Source organism: Mastomys coucha, chromosome X (assembly GCF_008632895.1).
Source record: "Mastomys coucha isolate ucsf_1 chromosome X, UCSF_Mcou_1, whole genome shotgun sequence".
NCBI classification, from domain to species: Eukaryota; Metazoa; Chordata; class Mammalia; order Rodentia; family Muridae; genus Mastomys; species Mastomys coucha.
Window position 1 is genome coordinate 10,254,331 of NC_045030.1, and position 11,069 is coordinate 10,265,399.

Below are 11,069 nucleotides of genomic sequence, written 5' to 3' on the forward strand. Positions count from 1 at the left end.
ACACATGCTGCCAGAACAATCAGTCCCACCATGTGCAGTCCTTGGTTGGTGGTTGAGTCTCTGGGAGCACTGAGGGTACTAGTTAGTACATTGAGGTATTTTTGTTTGGTTGCTTTCTGTTTTCTGTTTATTTTCAGGGATTTTTTTTTTAAATGAAAGGTGGGGAAGAAAATAATGATCAAAATATTGCGTGTACATTTTTGAATAAAAATAATTAAAGATAGTAAGTAAAAAATAAATTTGAACTCTGCTTTATATTGGCTTGTTCTGAAATTGTTTACTATGGCAAAACCAAGCATCAAGCTTTACCTGAGTGGAGGTCATTGCAAAAAAGGGCTGCTACAAGTTACTGCATGAAGCTATGTCTGTCACAGCAGCCCACTGACATATGTATGGAAAAGGGATTTAAGTGCCCTGACAAGCTGGGCATTCAGCAGGGACCTAGGGCAGGGGAGAGAGACTGAGAGGGACAAGAGACACAAAGAATGAAAGCAAGACAGTTGTCTGATCAAGCTCTGAAAGACTTTATTTCAGAGATGGCAATATAAAACAAAAGGAAGCTAGTAATTTTCCACAAGGCCATGGTTAAGGCCATGGCTCCCGGCATTTAAGTCTATGGGAACATTACTTGGGAAAGGTATACTGGCAAATAAAAAGTTGGTAAAGCTTGTTCATCTAGATTCTTCTTGTACCATTGTTATTCTAATCTGAAGGTTCTGCTACCTGCCAAATCTTACCAAGAAAAAAAGAAATAGAAGCAGAGATTGATGGGAAAGTCATTTTATTAAGTCAGGTTCCAGCCTGGGGCAAATGGGATAGACCTTCCACCTCAAAGGTTCCCCCATTTTCAAAAAGACTAAGTATCTCAGGGTTTTCCTTATGGAATGACGGGTTACAGAGAGTGAATGTAACCCTATATGAATACATACTGCTGAGATTGTTAGGTTTCAGACCCTGAACAAGCAGTTGAGATGCCTATTTTACATATCAAAGCATACCTGGCTCAGGGGGCTGAGAAGACCTTCTGCTCAGGATATGGTAAACTGTTGACCTTTAATTAAAAAAAAAAAAAAGTTCAAAAAGTTATCAGCCACAGCTTCTTCCTCTTGGGATCACCACACATTGAGACTGCTCCCCTACTCTTCTACTGAGATTAGCTAACTCGCCTCTTCATTTAACTATATATAATAAAGGACCTGAGATTTCAGGCTGCTGGTGCATTTCCATCAGAACATACAGCTCACTTGATCTCAGCTTTTCTGTATAGCTCTTTTGTATACGTATCTGTCACTTTTTTCATTCCCCTTTGACCTAGTCAAGGAAATGTCAAAGTGTTTGGGTAGAGGCAATGGGTGGAAAATCCCAAGCTCATTTTTTAGGATGCAGTGAAGTTCTTTGTCTCTGGGTCCATTCATATCTTTTCCTTGACAGCTTTTTGGCCAAAGCTTTCTCCTATCTTCTTTCTTGAATGCCAGCTTCAAGCCAGGCCTCTTATGGTGCCATTAAGTACACTATCTTTGTAAGTGAAAGTGATAAAGGTTGGGAGGAGGCAGGAATGGAAGGGAAGAAAGCTGAGATAACAAGACTCTTTACATTACATAGCAAACCAAATGTGAGGGAAAGGTGAGCTATTTCTTCTCCATCAAAGCATGGCTTATTGCTCGTAAGTTTATATTTTCATTGCTTTGTAAAAACATCTCCAGGTCAAGCAAAGTCCAATGTTGTCTTTGTTCTTCCTAGAGAAATGGGTAAGATGCCAGTAGTCTTTGGAAATCTGTATACCACATTTCATCAAAGAGGGAGGCAAAAAGAGCTCTCCTGTATCTGTTTCTCCTTAATTTCCTTCATCTTGTTCTGTAGTGAAGGTATATATAGATATGCAGCTCTACACTGCCACCCTAACTAGCTTGAGGATTCCCTTAGACTTTTAGAGACCTTGATCCTGGCCAAACTGAGGCTTGTGACTTTGATGTTTAATTGTGCTGAAATTCTTGCTACTCTGCTAGGCAAGGCTTCAACCAGATTCTACCCCCAGAGGTTTTATTATTTTTTTTCTCTTTCTCATAGTCCTAAGATTTTTCCTGCTTTTGTATACTGCCTCATTATCTCCTTCTAAGATTGCCTCTCTATCATTGATCAAGCTCAACCTATCCTTTATATTTGGGAGAGGCATATTTTGCATTCCCATGATAAGCTGAATTGTATTCTAGGTCTGTTGAATGTATTGATGGTGTCTATAAAAGAATTATGAGATTTAGCTAGCATTCAGATATATCTTTGTCAGGATCCTCTATAGGAGAGCCAACCTGTGGATACTGTAGGGGTCAAGAGTTCAAAGCCTGTTTCAAAAATCTAAAGGACATGTTTCCTGTGTTTCCTCACAACTGCAATTTGAGTACTAAAGAAAAGATGCAGTAATCAAGGCCAGCTTTGTTTACATAGCTCAAGTTCTAGGTGAGTCGAGGCTACATTGTAAGACCCTGACTCCAAAAAGCCAACCCAAACCCAGAAAGGCAATGTCATATATTCTCTCTCATATGAAGCTCCTAGCTTCAAATCTTTAGGTGTGAGTACATACACTGGAGTCACTACAGAAACCAAGAAAGTAAAAGGGTGCTGTTACCAGATTTGGGGGTAAGGCTGAGGAGCAATAAAGAGGGAATAGCAGGTTACTGATGAAAGGGGTGGAAAAATGGGGGTGTTCTCATTAGAGAGAGATAAATACAGGAGGAGAAAAGAGGGTAAAGTATCAGTAAGAATGTGTAGAAAAACTTGTAAAGAATTAACTATCTACCTTAAAAAAATACCAAACAACTATGAATTCATACAACCCTCTATTTACTTCTACAGTTTAAATTTCCCATCTGGGCTGACAATGCTTCATCCAGTCTCTGTAAGGGGACCTGAGAATGGCTAAAGAACATACCCAGGCACCAAATTCTCAGTACAAAGGAGATTTATTACCAAGGAGGAATAAGGTTGTGGTGGGGTGCTCTGGATCCGGCAAAGGCAGACAGCAAGCAACAGTTGTTTTTCTGCATAGGTGGGTTTTTAGGGAGCAAAGGGGAAATATGAGCTAGCCAGTAGAGCCAAAGAATGAATTTTGATTGCTGGACCTTGGTGTTTTGTCTCAGGAATGAGTCAAAATGAGCCAAATAAGGGAATGGACCTTGAGGGCTAGCTTTAGGAATGTAAGCTAACTGGTTAGCAAGGGAGCGAGAAGGTGAAAGGGCAAAGCCTGTCAGCACCTGTGTTCACTAGTCCTGGGATCTTAGCCCTTTAGAGCCCATCACAGAAGACTACAAGCTCCTCCAAAGCTCCCGCTCTCTTTCTTGCCTTTACTCTCACCTCTTGCTTCCACTTTCTCCCTCCCTTTCCCCTCTCTCCACATGGCCATGGCCAGTCTCTTCTTCTTCTTCTTCTTCTTCTTCTTCTTCTTCTTCTTCTTCTTCTTCTTCTTCTTCTTCTTCTTCTTCTTCTTCTTCTTCTTCTTCTCTCTCTCTCTTTCTCTCTCTCTCTGTCTGTCTCTTTCTCTCTCTCTCTGTTTTCTACAATAAAGCCCTACAACTATAAAAAAAAAAGAAAGAAAGAAAAAGAAAACTACAAGCAATCAAAATGCAGAATAGTGAAGCCCAGTCTCAATGGATTCTGCAAAACACTTCTGCACCTAAGCCTCAGGAAATATTAGTTCATTCTTTCTTTCCACCAAGTGGTTCCAGGGATTGAAATCATCTTCACCCACTGAGCCATCTTACTGGCCCCTGTTGATTCATTTACTGTTTTTCAGCCTATTTGTTTTGTTCTTTTCTTTTCTCTCCCACTGCTTCTTTCTTCCTATCCTGTGTGAAATATTAGAGATTTCAAACAAGACCTTGCATATACTAGGCAAGTGATCCACCATTGCACTGTATATCATCCTTAAATTTATTTTTACCTGATACATGAAATCATGAAAATTGTACATACTAATGGGTATTCTGCTTAGATTTTCTTTTCTTCAACATAACTCAAACGTGGAGAGATTTGGAAAGGGGGATCTCAATCGAGGAGTTTTCTACATCAGACTGACCTCTAGACAAGTTTTCTGGGCTTTTTCTTGATTAATGGTTCATGTGGGAGGCCTCCTGCTACTGGTAGAGGTGGCGTCCCTGGGCAGGTAGTTCTGAGTTATATAAGAAAACAGGCTGAAGCCATCAGGAGCAAGCCAGGAAATAGTGTTCCTCGGTGGCTTCTGCTTCAGTTCCTGCCTCTAGAATCCTGCTCTGCTCAAGTTCCTGCCCTTGATTTCCTCAACGATGAAATATGATTGGGATATAGAAGCTAATAAGCTCTTTCCTCTCCATGTTGCTTTTGGTCAGAATTTTTATCATGGCAATACAAAGCAAACTAGAACTATGAAAAATGGGTGCTGCTTTCTGTCATGGAAGTATTTTTTATTCTGACTGACTTCATAATTGCTCTGTATGTTAAGGAAGGCACTACCACTAAATGAAACAATCTGGATCCTCAAGGTCCACATGATGGTAGGTGAGAAAAGACTCCTGCAATTGTTCTTTGACTTCCAAATGTGAGCTTTGGCATATATACTTCCCTGAAAAACAAATAAGTGAAATTTTAAAAATTAAAAAGCTACTCCTTTTTCAATTATGCCAAGCCTTGCTCAACCCTTATACTTGCTCTTTCTCTGTTGACAGTTTTGCCTAAGTTTTAGCATGACAGGCTCCTATCTTCAACTTTAATGTCACTCCAGTAGAAGATCTTCCTTGTTGCAATTCACTCTTTGCAATAGTGCTATAATTATTCCTCACTATAACACCAAGAGAATAATTTATAATAAGCACTTACATAAATGTATTGAATGTGTTAGTCGACTTTTTTATGTTGCTGTAACAAAATGTCTGAGATAAGCAATTTAGAAGGAAAAAAAGGTGTGGTTTCTTATTTCAGAGGTTTCGGCGGTTCACGATCACTCAGTTCCACTATTTACAGAACTACACTGATATAGGTGGAGATTGTGTGGAAGAGCAAGGCAGTTCTCCCTCATGGGGCCAGAAATCAGAAAAGGAAAGAGATGAAGAAAAATATACTGTAGGCATAAATTTTTGCAACCTACTTTTAATAAGGGTTCAACTTCTCTAGCCCACCACCCAGCAGAGATAGTGGACAAGAAAAGTTATTAGGATATGGGGGAAGTGGGCCTGTTCAGCAATAGTTCTCTGGGGGCAAGCTTGATCTTCTTTGGCAGCAGTTCATACCCATACCAAATACCAAATACAATTCAATAACAAACCAGACGTCTAGGCAGGCAGACCCCAGGTACAAACCAGCAGCTACAGTCCAGTCCTTTCAGCAAGCAGACACCAAGCAGTTGTAGTTTAATCCTGAAGAAACCACCAGGCTCGGCAACCAGCCTGAAGTGAGGCCACAGAAGCAGCAAGCTACCTCAGGAACCACAGGAGCAGTTTTTGGGTGAGTTTCTCTCAATGGCAGCATTGCCACAAGTTAAGTTCAACAATGCTATGTAAGGCCAACCAGTACATGTGTGTCTTTAGCAAAGAATAACAAGGTGGAGCAAACCAAACCAATGCTCAGTGCTTGTCTCCCACTGTCTATGGGGTCAGAAGCTGGAAACAACCCAGATGTCCCTCAACATAGGAATGTATACAGAAAATGTGGTACATTTACACAATGGAGTACTACTGAGCTATTAAAAACAATGACTTCACAAAATTCACAGGCAAATGGAGAGATCTAGAAAATATCCTCCTGAGTGAGGTAACTCAGTCACAAAAGAACACACATGGTATGTATTCACTGATAAGTGGATATTAAGCAAAGAGCATGGAATACCCATGGTACAACTCACAGACAACATGAAGCTCAAGAGGAAGGAAGACCTAAGAGTGGATGCTTCAGTACTGCTTAGAAAGGGGAACAAAATAATCAAGGGAAGTAGAGGGTGGGAGGGACTTGGGAGGAAAAGAGGAGGGATATGGGGAAAAGAGGGACAGAATCAAGTATGGGAGGAGATGGACAGAGGGTCAGGAAATTGAACAGAGTTGTCTAGCAATGGGGGATGGGGAATTGGAGGTAGCAACCAGGAAGTCCTAGATGCCAGGAAAGCAAGAGCCCCCGCAAACCCCATGGGGATGACATTAGCTGAAATACACCACAAAGGGGAGGGAGAACCTGTGGAGACCATATCCAGACATTAGGCATGCCCTCCCATTGAGGGATAGAGCCACTCACCCATCTCCAAAATTTTAACCCAGAATTGCTCCTGTCTAAAGAAAATATAGGGGCAAAGAATGGACCAGAGACTGAAAGAAAGGTCATCCAGAGACTGTCCCACCTGAGTATCCATCCCACATGCAGACACCAAACCCAGACACTATTGCTGATGACAAGAAATGTTTGCTGACAGGAGCCTGATACAGCTGTCTCCTGAGAGGCTCTGCCAGATCCTGACCAATACAGATGTGGATGCTCACAGCCAACCCTTGGACTGAGCACAGGAACCCCAAAGTAGGAGTTAGGGGAAGGACTGAAGGAGCTGAAGGGGCCTTATCTGGCATCAATGGGAGCTGAGGCCCTTGGTCCTGGAAGACTTGATGCCCCAGTGTAGGGGAATGCTATTGCGGTAAAGTGGGAATGGTTGGGTAGGTGGGTGGGTTAGCACCCTCATAGAAGCAGAGTAAGGGGGAATGGGATTGAGTGTTTGTAGTGGGGAAACTGGGAAAGGGGATAACATTTGAAATGGAAACAAATAAAATATCCAATTAAAAAAACCTGCTTTGTAATCATAACTGTCAGTTTTAAGTATATTAATTGTACCTATCAATTAAATTCTGTAAGATGATAAATTCTGATGGCTTAGTGAAGTTGAGACCCATGCCTATGGCGGTGTTGGGCTGGGCCAGCCTCCAGTTTGTTCTGAAATTGTGTCTCAGCCAACAAGGAGCAAGCCAATGAGCAACAGGCTATGCACCAGTCTCCCATGCATAATGAGATGGTGATGCCAGTGTTGCATATGCCCATGCCTTCTGGTAACAGTGGATTTCATCAGCCACCAGCCACTTAATACTTACCAGAGATGATGAAGCCCTATATGGCATTAGCTGAGGAATTCAGATGCAATGGGAGTCACAGTTCATTAGGTTGCTACCTAAGTATGGTGCAAGGTGACTCTCTCATCTGACTCATACACCTCCCCAGGATTATTGTCAGAGATTGATTGGGGGGAATCCCAGGTGATGCTATTCAGAAGTTCAGGTACTTTGGGAGTGACCACTTCCTTCAGTGAGAATTTCATGATGACCTCATGGTGGCCTGCCAAGCCCAGCTTCCTGTGGAGCCTCAGTAATGACCCACAGCAGTGCCTCAACAATGCCTTATTCTGTACCCCCGATAGCGTCTGCCACCACAAACTCTTTAAAACATGGAATATTGCTGTTCCCAGGCACGCCTTCCACTGAGACACATGCTGTAACCCCCCTTTATGGATCAGATGTTGCACTCCATAAATCCCTGCAATCCTGAGATGGTCCCAGTTAGGTTCCAGGAATTGCTATCTTTAGACTCCCAAAATTCATTTGTGACCCAGACAAATGTCCAGGAAGAACCTTTCACATGTGATCAGCTCACACCTGCTCCACAGGAGAGAAAGAGACCCAGTACTTCAAGAAGGGCATCCAGGAGATAGCCCCTAGTTTCAAGGCCTTATGTCTGCTCATATGACAACTGTGGAAAAGCTTGTACCAAGCGCTCTCACCTCATGAGTCACCAACACAAACACAGGTGAGAAGCCCTATATATGTGACTGGAAAGGTTGTACATGGAAGTTCTTCCACTCTGATGACCTTGGACGACATAAATGGATCCATAGCAGATATTGACCACATAAATCCGATGAGAATAATCAAGAGCCCACGAGATCTGACCATCTAAGCCAGCAAAAAAGAACTCATCTGCCCAAGTAAGACTCCCTGCAACCTCAAGCCAACAATGGACAGACAGATGGGACAGATGGGACAGATGGTCCTCTTGTTCTAGGCCAGGAGCTTTAGCTCTCTTTCCTGTAGTCTCTAACCCAAGATTCTATTGCCCAAAACCAGATCATCTCTGGAGTAGGTGAAGGTTCATATGGAGACAGGAAGATTAGGAAATGGTGGAGAAGCCTACATGAAGCTCTGGACACCATCATAGATTCCTCAAAATCTGATACTCTCCCCTCTCAGGGAATTACTGACTTCTGCCAGATTAGAAGGCAGAGCAAGAGATAGTACTTTACTAGAAAGCTCATTTCCTGTCAACCCCAAGCATGAAATTCTCTCATGCCTGTTCCACAAAAGCCCAGGTTCTCTCCCTAGGTCTTCCACAGTTTCCAGGGTCAGACCATGGGAAAGATCTCTGAAAACTATGTTTTTTTACATCTTAGTGCTGGAACATACAGGACATATAATGTGTACTGCATCAGATTCCCTGGCCTTCACTGTCCACATGCCCAGAGTTTGTCTCTTCCCTCTACTCTTGGACAGAATGCCCATTTCAAGACATGGCAGCTGATATTTCATGGGGCCACCAACAACAAGCCTTATGAGGAAACTAATACAAGAGGGAGATAGGAGCGAGGCAGGCAGCAAATCTCTCGCCCACCCCTCATGAATTGTTGCAAGGCATCATATCTCTATGACAGCACAACCTGTGGAGAGACCTGCCAAACAGCCAGCAGACATGTCTCCATGTTCAAGGTTGGCCATCTTCGAACTGTTGCCTTGGGCCACTTCCCATTCTTTCTCTTCCACTTGATGTTCTCTTTCCTATAAATCAGATTTGAATGTCCCAAATAAAAGTGTGTAGGCTGTTTAGATGGCCTGAGGAATAGGAGGGCTGAGGACAAACCCCACAGTAACTCCAGGTAGCAGATTATCATTATATGCACATGTGCGGAGGTTAGAGACAACTTTTGAGAGTCCATGATCTAGTGTGTGGGTCCCTGCAATTGAACTCAGACTGTCAGCCTTGACAGCAAGCACCTTTCCCTCATGAACCATCTTGTTGGACTTTGTTTTGCTTTTATACTATGTAGCCTAGGCCGACTAGCAGCTGTCTTCCTTTATTTGCCTAGAAAGTTCTGGAGTTACAAATAAAAACCACCCAGCTGGTTTCAGGTTCCCTCTCTGGCTTTCTGGTTTTGAAGGACAGTAACTATCCTGGTAACTCATCCTGGTCATCTAGAACTTCTGAATTAAATTGGCCATTTTACTCTGCTTTAAGCTAATATAAAGGAGCTTGGACTTGATTTATGCACACTGTGGGAGCTTAAAGATTAAATTAAAAAGAAGGAAGCAAAAAAAAGAAAGAAAGAAAGAAAGAAAGAAAGAAAGAAAGAAAGAAAGAAAGAAAGAAAAAGAAGTAGAAAGAAACTTGGTCATGCCAAGCCAGTGGCATAGTCAGATCCCAAATATCATGTCTGCCCTGCAAAGTGGGTCTCTTCCTTAAGAACTGGCACCTTCTATAGATATTCTATAGACTTAGGTCCAGTCCTGTGCCAAGTAATGACTATAGAAAGGTGATGCCATCTTAAGCTTAAGAGACCATGTTTGGCTTAACTAGGTGCAGAGCTCCTGGCAAGGTCTCAAGAGTCAGCCCACAAGCCTCCCACAACACAGGACTTGAGGGGCTGAGAGACAGTTAAAGGATGTACCAGGAACAAAAGACCTCAAAGATGTGTCCTAGTCAGACCTAAAGACCTTAGCCATCTCTCATTCTCTGGACATGCCCTTAAGTTTTTGGTTGAGCCTTGCACTCACTGGGCACTGAAGGTTTAGAGGCAAAATCACCCTGACTGTTAAGGAGCAGAAAAGACCATGGGAAAAACTTTGTGAATATGTTCAGTGAGTCAGACACCAGATGCTCTGTGTAAGCCCAGACTTACACTGAGGCTCTGAGCAAGCCCCCAACAAACTTAGGTGTGCTGGCTCTATTCTGCCTAGCCATTGACTAGGTCACTAGCCAAAAAAAGTGTGGTCAGCCATTCTAACATGTTAAAAATTAAGAAGGGCTCCCCTGTGTTGAGCTCCAGGCAACTGAGGTTAGGGATACCAGAAGTCTCTTGTTCCTAGGTGAATACCAGTCTATTCTATGGAGCAAGCCATCTGGGGAAACAATGGGCCAGAACTGGTCTCCATCTTCCCCATGACCATGTATGAGACCAACAGAGGGGATTGTTAGGATGCAAGATCAGAGCTCTCTCCCTGATAACACTTGCCAAGGGTGAACTGGAGAGTAATGGTGACCAGAAATGACCTCTGCCTGTAGATGTAAGAGATGCATCTTAAAGAGATGTTAGAAAATGCTGTGAACTAGCTTGGTGTGGCAAGTGATACATATGATACAACATATTTGCCCCTTTAAGTCAATTGAGTCTTTTTGAACCTTCAGAGATAAAACCACTCTTGGATTTTGGTAACTAGTACTGTTACTGTCTTCATCATATGTGAATCCATACCTAAACAATGCAATAGTCAGTTTTGTATGGCTTTACTGTTTTTACTCTGTCTGAGCTCCAATAAATTTTAATATAAAAATGATAGATTATTTGTATCAATAGACACCAACAACTGTAAGTTACCACTATGGGTACTTATGGGTGTTTTGTCTCTGTTTGGGCTAATACTTAATTGCATACAATCCCCTCTAAAAAAAAAGCCTGTTCATGTGTTTGTTATATCCAAGCATCATTTCACCTGTGTCTGCTTCAGGAAAATAGTCTTTCAAGTGTTTGCTTTAGCAAAACATCCTTTCACCTGTGTTCCCCAGCAAAACATCATTTGACATAACTAACTTTCCAAAGAAACTAGAAGTTTCCACTTCAGTGTACCTTTCAAGACCATGCACCAGTGATCTGTGGCACTGGGTCTACTTTCTACTGTTCCCACCACCTTTCAAAAGCCTAATAAGCTATGAGTCTATCCATTATGAGACCAGACTTCTATGTTCTAATCACTTACAATGTAAGGAGAAATTAAAGCTTTAGACCTGTGCTGACTAGGAAGAAAAGTTATGGG

The 11,069-nt window shown here is 42.3% G+C and overlaps 1 pseudogene; it reads left to right on the plus strand.

Annotated features, from left to right (window-relative positions):
• The first annotated feature begins 1,744 nt into the window (after positions 1 to 1,744).
• On the plus strand, positions 1,745 to 7,979 carry LOC116091083 (annotated as a pseudogene).
• The last annotated feature ends 3,090 nt before the right edge of the window (positions 7,980 to 11,069 follow it).